Here is a 12,572-nt window from a genome sequence, read left to right as displayed (position 1 = left end):
CCTTTTGCAACCTTTCCATCTCCCCATGGGCAGCTGACTTCCTACAATTTATTTCTAATACCAGCCTTTCTACTTGTGACTTTTCTCCTTCAACTTTCCCTGAGGAAGGTAGAGTGAGAAAAACAAGAGTAATTTAACATGTTTAAAAGGCTTTTCCTTTTGTCCCACCAAGCCACAATTTGGAGGAGAAAGCTGAAAAATAAGCAGAGGAGAAAATATTGCCAGGAAAAAGATAAAAAGTGGAGTTGCCTCGGGTATATGCCCATTTGATTAATCTACATGTGGATCACTGGAAATTGATTCTGACCGTAACCATGACTTTTCTTGATCATAAAAGCCAAATAAAAGAAAACCAGATACTTGTATCTTTTAAGTTATCTGTACTTATAATATGTTTTTGGTTTGACACACAGAATACAGCATGTGGTACATCGAAGATAACATCGTACTCATATTTAAACAAACTTAAAAATATATCTACTAATTTTGCTGTGTAAAGCAGGATAAAGCCAAGCATACCACCATAGAGGCTGGATTTGAACATTCTTAGGCACACAGCCTGATTTCAATATAATAACTTATTTGGAGTGCTTTAAAAGTTTCCAAAACATGTCTACATAGGGCATTATACTCAATACTAATCTTGTAAATCAAAGTTCCCATTTCACATAGGAGCAAGTTAAGGCTGAGTGAGTGAATTGCCTGCCCAAGTGGACGCAGCTGGTTGTTAAGAGCTGGATTCAAATCCAGAGAAATCGCACATTCAATTAACCCTTCATTACCCAGAAAAGGCAAGTCATTTGTGTACTATATATCATCTGGTTATTCTGAGTGGTAGAGGATATCTATTCATGGGTACTGCTCCCCATGTCCAAATGAAATCTCAGTGGCTGGTCTCAAGAATCTTTTTCGTAGCTCCTGGATCCAGATTAGCCAAAAGATAAGAATATTAAGGAATATAAAAGCCACAGAGTAAAGCCCCAACCTCTGGAAGATTAGATGACTAATGACTCATGCCCCAATTAATGGCCAAACCCTTGCCATTTATGGCCGCAAGATTGCCACAAGCAAGCCACTGAGTTTTGGGATGACTTGTTACACAGCAATATTGTGGTCTTAGATAACTGATACATGCTGCTTCTGTTAGCTACACTACTGACTTGCCTTCAATCTCTGAACATATCCCTCTTGTAAGGAGTAATTCGTATGATTAACTGATCTGTCTTTAGCAACCTAAACTCTGAGATGCTAAATGGAGCAAATCAATAAGGCCTCAGCATAACGTAGTATAAATAAATCTCTTTCAAAAAATAAAAAAATATATTTCTCTTCGACTAGAACCCAGAATATAAATAAACAAAAATAAAAATATACATTTTTCTTTGACTAAAGCCCTTTCACCTAATTTGGCTTCCCCCACCACCACCCGCTTCCCAAGGCAACCACCAAGCAATCTGATAATCAAAAGGTATTCACACATTTCTTGCTAAAATCAATTTCCAGGGTAATAAAGTGCACTGCCAGTATGATTAATATAATTCTACTTCAGTGTCCCTAGTCGTTCATCCTCTAATATTAGAGATTCATATTTCTTGATTTTTCATGCCCTGAGGTGAAGAAAAGAGAGACAGGACCACCGGGTCCTTATGTAACCAGAAGACACAAAGTATCTATTCCAACAAAGGATTGTTGGCTTTACCTGACATAGCATTTTTCTAGGATGTTAAAAACTCCAAAAGGAAAGTAATATAAGCCACTTTATCATTACAGAAATTATTATTTTTGCTGACCTCAAGATGTGTTGAATACCACTATTATAACACAAGAAGCAAAAAACAAAACACCCATAGCAAACCAGAATGATATAAAAGTTAAAGTAACAGAAGGCCAAGCAGCGTATGTTCTCACTCATAGATGGGTGTTGAACAAAGAGAACACGTGGACTCAGGGAGATGAGCATCACACACAGGGGGCAGTTGCGGGGGTGGAGGGGAGAGAGAGACAGCGGGGGATAGGGAGGGAGGGAAGGGTGGGGAGGGATAACATGGGGAGAAATGCCAGATATACTATGCGCCTAAAGTAAAATAAATAAATTATAAAAAAAATTAATTAATTAATTAATTAATTAATAAAAAAAAAAAAAACACTGGCTGGGCACGGTGGCTCATGCCTGTAATCCCAGCACTTTGAGAGGCCTAGTAGGACAGATCACCTGAGGTCAGGAATTCAAAACCAGCCTGGTCAACACGGTAAAACCCTGTCTCTACAAAAATATAAAAATTAGCTGGGTATGATAGCAGGTGCCTGTAATCCTAGCTACTCAGGAGGCTGACGTGGGAAGGTGGCTTGAACCCAGGAGGTGGATTGTAGTGAACTGAGATTGCACCATTGTACTCCAACCTGGGTGACGGAGTCAGACTCCATCTCAAAAAAAACCCTACTAATTTTTCTTCCTCATTTGTCTAGTGCTGCTTCTTTCTACAACTGCAAACAAGCTTCTGCATTTTGCTTTATCAAAATAAAGATACACACTGCAAACAGAATTGAAACTGAATGAGAAAATTTTTGACATTGTGATAACTAAAATTATGAAAAAAATATAACTTAGCAAGTAAAATACCCAAATAGTATATCAGAAATATCACCAATATGGGAGAACCTAATTAAAATAATATTGCAGATTCTGTGAGTTGATAGAGTTGGTTAGCTTTAAGAATTATCAGTGTTGTTTTTGTTTCAACTTTACGGGGGGATGTTAAGAAGGCATTTGAGATTACATACCTAAGGATAATTCTCTTCTGAAAACTATGATTGCAAAGAGAATAGACACAGCGTTCTACCTCCACATTCCTTAAAAGCCAGACAGGAGCAGAAGATGCTTAAAATCAGTATTCAATATTTGTCAGAAATGGGACAATGATACTGTGCTGACCTAAATGTTTACAAAAGAATTAAAAAGGCAATTAGTAATGCAAAGCCTTTCTTCCTCCAAGGCAGTATACTATTAACAAGGTCAATTGTGCTATGGTGAATGGCTGTGTGTCCCGTAGGTAGAAGAGAAGCCAGAATAAATACAATTTTCATGGCTTGCAATGCACTGCTTTTCCATGGACAAACAGACTCTAGAGAGTTTCTTCTCAATTTTACGCTACATTACATCATCCCAAAATGAATATGCAATAAACTATTACTGGAAGTCTGCTTACAAAATCAATAAAAAAACACATCCAGCATTTTTAGTGACAGCTTTCAGTATGTTCTATTTCTTTAAGGGAAAATACCACATTCTGAAAAAGAGATGGGTTCAGGAACTTTCCAATGGCATTCCTCTGTTTCTTTGTTGTGTCTTGTCCTAGCTATTTGTTTTCCAGCAGAGAGGGTACACTGCAGCACAGATGCTGATTACACCTCAGGTAAGTGCTAGTGTGGAGACACAGGGTTCTCTTTTGGCTACATGAGGGTTCAAAAGGGTGAACTGGTTATACCGTGAAGATGTCCATATGACAGCCGTCCCCTGCTGGCATGCATCATGCATTCTGTGACTCTCTCAGCGGTTCTCTTGAGCATGTATTTTAAAACTACAGCTTTTGGCCAGCATCTCATTTTTATTCAACCTCTCTGTCACTGCACTTTCAAAGAAACTTGATAAGAATGCTAAGTCAACAAACGTGCCTTCGATCACATTCATTGCATTAATTAAATTGAGAGTAATAATTTGAAAAAAATGTGAGGGCAAAGACAGAATATTTTTTTCCCGACCACTGATTGTAGCATGTCCTTGAGATATATTTGTCAACCATGAATATGCTTACAAAGAAGAAAAGCTCCAAAACCACATCTTAAAGATTTAGAGAGCTTCAGAAGTCCATGGAAAGTGATGTAGCCCAAAGAAAAGCGTGATAATACGTCAAAGAGGAGACAAATGTGGAATTGCCTGTTAGGGGAAGAACACTAATGTGTTTCTTCAGTGTCAATAAAATTTTTTAAACATAAATTTGAAGTTATTTCAAGATTCTTGAGCTCCAAATAAAGCAAACAAAACGAAAAATCCAAGATAATTTAGAGACAGAGTTGTCCCTATCCCTGAGTGTTTTCTATAGGATAAAATACAAAAAACAAAATGGATGAGAAGTGAGGTAGTGCATGAGAAACAGAACGGACCTGATGGAAATGGGGATGTGTGGCTGAGTTAGTTCAAGTTGTATTATGCATTTTAAAGTAAAAATGAGCACACAAAATTAGAATTGGTAAATTATGTCCCACACAGTGACTCAAATTCATGAAAAAAAACAAACAAAAAACAAAAACTGAAGCATCTTGACCAATATGAAACATCAGTGTATCTTAGCTCACTCATGGCAATACATGAAAGCATCACTGAATACCTATTATGTGCTAGGCACAAGGTTAGGTGTTTTCACATATAACGTCATGCGTATATTTCACTGTCATTATCACCTCCATTTAACAGAGGAAAAAACTGAGTATCAGAAAAGCAACCTGACTTGTCCAGTTCCACAGTCTAGGGATACCACCATGGCTTGAACCCAAGATTTTCTTAATCAAATTTCCATGTACTTTCCACCAAGCTATAATATAGGAGTTCAAAATTGTACACTAAATTAAATCAAATAGTCTCAGCTAGCAAGTTTTCTATGCAAGTGCCATGATGCATTTACTTCTCATGAGGATTCTAGTAACTATAACTTGATACACAAATTGCAAAATCTGTTGAATGACATTTTTACCTCACCTTACATCATCTCCCAAAAGTGAACATTATTTCACTCAATAAATATTTACAGAGCACATAACATGTGCCAGGCATTATGCTAGGTACTAGGACTGTGACAGGGAACAGAGTCCCTGGTCATATAGAGCTTAGGGGGAGGGAACGATGCACAGATACAAACAACACTTACAATCACTTAGGTCCTATTTCTTCCCTCCAGTTGATTTTTCTTTATTTGTATTTTATTTTTAATTGACAAATAATAATTGTATATATTTACGGGGTACACAATTATGATACATATTTAGATTTTACAATAATTAAATCAAGCTTATTCACAAATCCATCACCTGGCTACATATTTTTTGTGGTGAAAATATTTAAAAACTACTCTTTTCACAATTTTGAAATATACAGTGCATTATTATTTATTATAGTCACCATTCTGTGCAATAGATCACTAAAACATATTCCTCCTGTCTAACTAAAACTTTATACCCTTTGGTGAATATCTCCCCATTCCCTATCTCTCCCTCCCCAAGCCTCTGGTAACCGCCATTCTACTCTTTACTTCTACGAGATTAACTCTTTTAGATTTTACATATGGATGACATCATACAGTATTTGTCTTTCTGTGCCTGGCTCATTTCACTTAGCATAATGTTCTTCAGATTCAACCATGCTGCTGCAAATGACAGGACTGCCTTCTTCTTAAAGGCTGAATAGTATTCCATTGTATATATATACCACATTCTCTTTATCCATTTATCTGATAATGGACATGTAGGTTGGCTTCATAACTTGGCTATTGTAAATAATGCTGCAATGAATATGAGATCACAGATATCTCTTTACATGCTGATTCTAGTTCCTTTGGATATATACCAAGAAGTGGAATTTCTGGATCAAATGGTCATTCTAACATTAGTTTTCTGAGGCGCCTCCATACTGTTTTCCATAATAGCTGTATTAATTTATATTCCCACCAACAGTGCACAAGATTTCCCTTTTCTCCAAACCCTCACCAACACTCCTTATCATTTGTCGTTTTTTAAAATAGCCATTTTACCAGGTCATATCTCATTGTGGTTTTAATTTGCATTTCCCTGATGATTAGTGATGAGAGATTCTTCATATATCTGTTGGCCATTTGTGTGTTTTCTTTTGAGAAATGTCTATTTAAGTCACTTGTCCATTTTATAATTAAGTAATTTTTTTCTTGTTATTGGGTTGAATTCTTTATACATTTTGGATTATAGCCTCTTATCAGACGTACGGTTTGCAAATATTTTCTCCTAGTCTGTGGATTGCCACTTCACTCTACTGATTGTTCTCCTTGCTGTGCAGATGCTATTTTGATGCAATCTTATATTTTTTTTCCTTTTATTACCTGTGCTTTTGGGGTCATATCCAAGAAATCTTTGCCCAGACAAATGTTGTAGAACTTTTCCTTTATGTTTTCTTCTCGTAGTTTTATAGTTTCAGGCTTTTCTCTAAGTTTTTAATCCATATTGAATTGATTTTTGTATATGATGTGAGATAATGGTCCAATTTCATTCTTCCGCATGTGGAGAACCAGTTTTCCCCACAGCATTGATTGAAAAGATTGTCTTTCTCCATTGTGTATTCTTGGCATCTTCATCAAAAAACAATTGACTATAAATTGGTGGGATTATTTCTAGGTTGTTTATTTTGTCCCAGTAGCCAATGTATCTCTTTTTATACTGACACCATGCTGTTTTGATTACTGCAACTTTGTAATAGATTTTGAAGTCAGATAGCATGATGCTTTCAGTTTTGTTCTTTTTGCTCAAGGTTGCTTTGGCTATTTGGGGTGTTTTATGGTTCCATATGAATTTTAGAATTATATTTTCTATTTCCTTGAAAAATATGACATTAGAATTCTGACAGAAATTGTATTAATTCTGTAGATCACTTCAGGTTGTATAAATATTTTAATAATATTAATTGTTCCAATCCATAAACACAAGATACCTTTGCATTCATGTTGTCTACAATTTCTTTCATCAGTGTTTTACAGTTTTCCACACACAGATATTTCATCTCCTTAGTTAAATCTACTCCTATTTTTTGACACATACTGCAAATAGGATGATTTCTTAATTTCTTTTTCAGACAGCTCACTGTTAAAGAAACTATTAATTTTTGTGTGCTAATTTGTATCCTGAAACTTTACTGAATTTATTTATCAGTTGTAACAGATTTTTTGGTGGAATTGTCAGGGTTTTATACATATAAGATCATGTCATCAGCAAATAGAGGTAATTTCACTTCTTCCTTTCCTATTTCAACACTTTTAATATATTTTATCTAATTTTTCTAGCTAAAACTTTCAGTACTATGCTGAGTAGAAATGGTGAGAGTAGACATCATTGTTTTATTCCTGTTCTTAGAGGAAAAGCTTTCATCTTTTCACCATGGAGAATGATGTTAACTGTGGGCTTTCTGTATATGGACTTTATTATGTTGAGGTACATTCCTTCTGAGACTAAATTGTTGAGTTTTTATCAGAAAAGAATGTATTTTTTTGTTAAATACTTTTTCTGCATCTCTGAAGATGATCTTATGGCTTTTGTCCTTCATTTTGTTAATACATTGTAAAACATATATTGATTTGTGTATATTGAACCATCCTTGTATCCCAGGGATAAATCCTGCTTGATCATGATTAACAATCCTTTTAATGCACTGTTGAATTCCATTTGCTAGTATTTTGTTGAGGATTTTTGCCTCTATATTCACCAGGAATACTGATCCATCATTATCTGTTCTTGGAGGTCTTGTGTGATTTCGGTGATAATGATTACTAAAATCACACAAGGTGTGATTTTAGTAATGAATAGAATGATGATTAATGTTGGCCTCATAAAATGAGTATGAAATTATTCCTTCTTCAACTTTGTGGAAGAGGTTTAAAAATATTGGTATTAGTTCTTTAAACATTTGTTAGAATTCAGCAGCAAAGTCGTCTGGCTCTGGGCTTTCCTTTGATAGAAAATTTCTTTATTACTGATTCAATCTCCTTACCTGTTGTCTGTTCAGATTTTCATTTTCTTCTTGCCAGTCTTGGCAGATCCTAGGAATTTATTCATTTCTTCTATGTTATCCAATTTGTTGGCAAATAATTTGTTCATAGTAGTCTTTTATGATCCTTTGTATTTCAGTGGTATTTATTATAACATCTCCTCTTTTGTTTCGAATTTCATTTACAGTATTGAGTATTCTCTCTTTTTTCTTAGTCTGGCAAAAGGTAGGCTGATCTTGTTTGCCTTTTCAAAGAACCAAACGCGTAGCTTCACTGACCTTTTCTACTGTCTGTTTAGTGTCTATTGCATTTACTCCTGGTCTTATCTTCATTATTTCCTTCTTTCTACTGATTTCAGACTTAGTTTGTTTTTCTTTTTCTAGTTCCCTGAAGTACAATGTTAGGTTGTTTATTTGAGATCTCTTTTTTTTTTTTTTTTTAAATGTAGGCATTTATTTCTGTAAAACTTCCCTCTTGGGACTCTTTTGCTGCATCCTGTATGTTTTGGTATGTTGTGTTTTCAATTTCATTTGTCTAAAGATTTTTTTAAATTTCTCTTTTAATTTCTTCTTTGTCCCATTGGTTACTGAGGAGCATGTTGTTTCATTTTTTTTGGATTTGAGAATTTTCCAAAATTCCTCCTGTTATCGATTTCTAGTTTCATTCCATTATGGTCAGAAAAGTTACTTGATATTATTTTAATCTTCTTAAATTTGAAGAAAATTTAAGTTGAAACTTGTTTTGTGGCCTAACATATGATCTATTCTGGAGAATATTTCATGTGTGCTACAGAAGAATGTGTAATCTGCTGCTGTTGAATGGAGGATTGTATATATATTTGTTAGGTCCATTTGGTCTAAAGTGCTATTAAAATCCACTGTTTCCCCATTGATTTTCTGCTTGGATGATCTATCCACTGCTGAAAGTGAAGTACTGAAGTCTCTTACTATTACTGTATTGCATTCTATAGCACTCTTTAGATCTATTAAAAATTACTTTATATATTTCGGTGATTTGATGCTAGGTGCATATACATTTATAATTGTTATATATTCTTGATGAGTTGATCCCTATATCATAATATAATGACCTTCTTTGTCTATTTCTATGGTTTTTCTGTTAGGTTCTATGTTAGGAGAAGCAAGACCTCAGAGGAGAGCTCGAGACTCAGACTCAGGGGATCAGAGAATCACCATGGAGTAAAATATTCAAAGCAAAAGTCTGAAGAACTGAAAAGGGTAAGAGAAAATGTTGATTCTGGAAAAGGAATATGAGTTTATAAGTCACATGTAGAAAGTTACTTTTTACTGCAATTCTAATAATGCAGCCACTCAAGTGTTTCAAGAAGGCAAATAACATGCACAGATCTTTTTATTTCAGGAAGATTTTTCTGAATGCAATGAGGTAAATGGATTGGAGAGACTGGAGGCCGAGAAGCAAGGTAAGAGGCTATCACAGTGGTTACAGTGAAAGAGGATGATGGTACAAAATAGGGAGCCAGGAACAAAAGAAAGGGATGGGAAGTAAAATTCAGCTAGTTCATGATTGACTAAATGGGCATGATCATCATAGCAGGGATTTGACTGAGTAGTGGGTAGTGCCACTCACAGAAGAAGAAACAATTTAGGAAGAGAAATGATGAATCAAGTTTCGGATGAGCTGAGTTTGTATATCAGCCACGATGTTTAGAACACAAGGAAATGGTCTGAGCTGCATATACATTATTGTTTTTCAAGAAATTTTTTGAACAGTAAGCACTGAACTTTTTAACTTCTTCAAAACACAATTAATTGTCCCAAGGATTAATTCATTAAATTCATAATTATCTAATTTTTATCAAAAATTGCCATATTAATAGGTAAAAAAGCATATTTGTTTGTGTTCAAGAGCCACACTGCAACTGCCCAGTACTGTAATGCCTTAAAATTATTTAAACTGCAGCCATTTTCTCTTCGATAAATAGAAGTTTGAGGAAGTCGTAGAGCATGATCATACTGGAATCTTCTAAACTAAAGCCCTGGAGTAAAAGCATAATTAAGGAGAAATGAAACCTACTTGTCTCGGATGCTGATGCCAAAGGGAGCCCATAAATGTAGACTATATGAAGCCAGCATAATGGAAAATATGCTGGAGTCATGGAATGGTATGGCAATTTCTTGTAGCGAACAGATGGTGGCTATGAAAACTGTGAAATTTAATGAGCCTGGATTAGCCTTTTAAGTGAGGCAGGCTCAAGAGAGTGATAACCAGATGCCAATCACTGGCCCCATATTGATAGTTTGCTTCTTACTTTAACAGCTTGCACAGATGAACAGCACATTCTCAAGGTGCTTGGCAAAAAAGACCTTGGCTAAATGGTAAGTGCCCAGGACTTTCGGAAACTTTGCTTTCACTTTAAACTATTCATTTGAGAACCTGAAGGAAACTCTTCTTTTGACCACCAGCCAAAATCCAGGATTCTAGAGCTGCCTTCCTTTGAGAAATACAGTTAAGTTCTAGTCTGGTTTTTAGGTGGGGTAGGAAAAAAATTTCTTCTCCAAAGCAAAGGAGATACGACATACATTATTAGCAATACCAGTGACTATTTCTCCCACTGTTGTGACCAATTAGATCCTGCAGAAAGATTAAGTGAAAAGTAGAAACTGCTGGCCTCATTGTGTGCTGGAAGTATTTGCTGTCATATGGAATATTAATGCTATTTATATTACAATTTCTTAAATGCTTCTCACTTTACACTCTCACATCAAAGTAAAGTACAAATACACACACAGGCACACACGGGCACATCAATTTTTAAATGTAAATAATTTAAACCGTAAGGAAGTTTGTTCAAGGTTTATTGAGGTCATTATTTCCTCTTAAGAAAAGTTTTTTCAGGGTATTTTTTTAAATCAAAGCTACAAATGTGTCTTTTGTGATTTAAAAAAAAAAAAAACAGCAAGGTTAAAAATCAGAGATTTATGTAAGGCATGAACCTGCGTGATAAATGCAGCTAACTGCAGTTACCATTTTCACCACCACATGGTCTATTGCAACACATTTCCAAAGGTTCTACACCAGTGGTCAAATGGATTCGCCAGTAGTGGATGAAAGTAATTTGTATGCTTGACAGTAAGCTATTGATGTAAACATAGACCCCCACGTAAAACATTTCATAAGTATGGAAATAGTATCATTTATACTTCTTTATGTAACCCAAGGAAAGCCGCATGATTCACCAACAACTTTTCTACTTTTAACACAATTGCTGTTGAAAGGAAAAAAGCATGGCTAATTATGTTTTAAGCCACACACACATAAAAAAAGAGGGGGGGAAAAACTCAACAAACCAAACAGAACTAAATTGTCAAAATGAGCACAAAAGGAGCTGGCATATGGTAGGATCTGAGATTCTATCCATTCATTTACCTAATGCTTAATCTACACCAGGCACTGTTTAGGTGATGAAAGCACAAAAATTAAACAGTCCCTGCCTTCAAAGACCTCACAGTCTAGTCAGGAACACAGATGACAAGCAATACCAACACAATTTGCCAAAAAAGAGGAGGTATTTCAGTGGGATTAGAAAAGTCAAAGGAAGCTGTGCAGAGGAGGTAACACCTGTGATAAAATGTGAAGGATGTGTAGGAGCTAGCCAAGAACTTAGAACAGCCACTTTCTGAAAACCATTCTAATTTTTATATAGCAAAAACAGTCTCAAACACCGGGAATGCAACAACGGCTTCCATATTCTGGATGAAGTCAGAGGCACCGTGACTGCTTCATTTTGCTGAATCTTTTTTACAAAGTGTGATGATACTTGGGTTGTATTTGAAAACACTCAGAATTTTCCACCCTTGATCCTCTGGTTCCTCAGAGACAGACATTTGAAAAAGAACCAGTTTCTATTTTGAGGACATAGCATATGCATGCTGAAGACCCCATTCTGGATATTAAGCTGTAATCCTCCTCCATTAAGTAATCAAATGGCTAAAGTTTCATCACAGCAAGCCAGCAGGAAAATCACTACATTCATACCAAGTGTGATTTGACTGATCTACCCATATGAAATTCATTAACACCCACAAACCTCTCTATAGATTCCTTCAAACTACATAGGAACTGATTATAACTGAATTTTTAAATATACGTCATCATTACTGTACTAGTCTGTTACACTGCTATGAAAAAAAACACCCAGGAGTGGGTAATTTATAAAGGAAACAGGTTTAACTGATTCACAGTTCTGCAGGGCTGGGGAGAACCTCAGGAAACCTACAATCAAGGCAGAAGGGGAAACAAATATATTCTTTTTCACATTGTGGCAGGAAGGAGAAATGCCGAGCAAAAAGGGAAAAGCCCCTTATAAAACCATCAGATCTCATGAGATCTGACTCACTATCATGAGAACAACATGGGAGTAACTGCCCCATGATTGAATTATCTGCACCTGGTCCTGCCCTTGACACCTGGGGATTATCGCAACTCAAGGTGAGATTTGGGTGGGGACACAGAGCCAAACCATATTACCTTTAAATAATTCAATGTCTCAGTATAAAATCATTACAAGGATGATGGGCTTATGAAAGGCCTGGAAGGATTACATATGATGTGTCAGGTACAGACAAGGAAGGGAGAGGAAGGGGGAATGTGAAGTTTGCATTCAGTTGTTCTTCCTGTGTAAAATTGAGGCCACTGACTTCCCTCCATTGCAGCTTGGACAATCCTCTTTACTCCAATAGCCTCACCGAAGACCCTCAATGCCCATCCCCTGGAGGATCGCAGTGCTTTTCTAACTGGTCACTGGTCTCCCTG

At 35.9% G+C, this 12,572-nt stretch overlaps 1 protein-coding gene across 1 annotated transcript in view; it reads right to left on the bottom strand.

The window, feature by feature from the left end:
- The window catches only part of PID1 (phosphotyrosine interaction domain containing 1), a 244,209-nt gene that overhangs the window by 31,004 nt on the left and 200,633 nt on the right, over window positions 1-12,572 (bottom strand). The window lies entirely within an intron of this gene.

This window comes from Sapajus apella, unplaced genomic scaffold, assembly GCF_009761245.1.
Source record: "Sapajus apella isolate SASKATOON/1434 unplaced genomic scaffold, GSC_monkey_1.0 scaffold10, whole genome shotgun sequence".
NCBI classification, from domain to species: domain Eukaryota; kingdom Metazoa; phylum Chordata; class Mammalia; order Primates; family Cebidae; genus Sapajus; species Sapajus apella.
The sequence above is the reverse complement of the archived record's forward strand: the minus strand, read 5'-3'. Positions and strand labels throughout refer to the sequence as shown.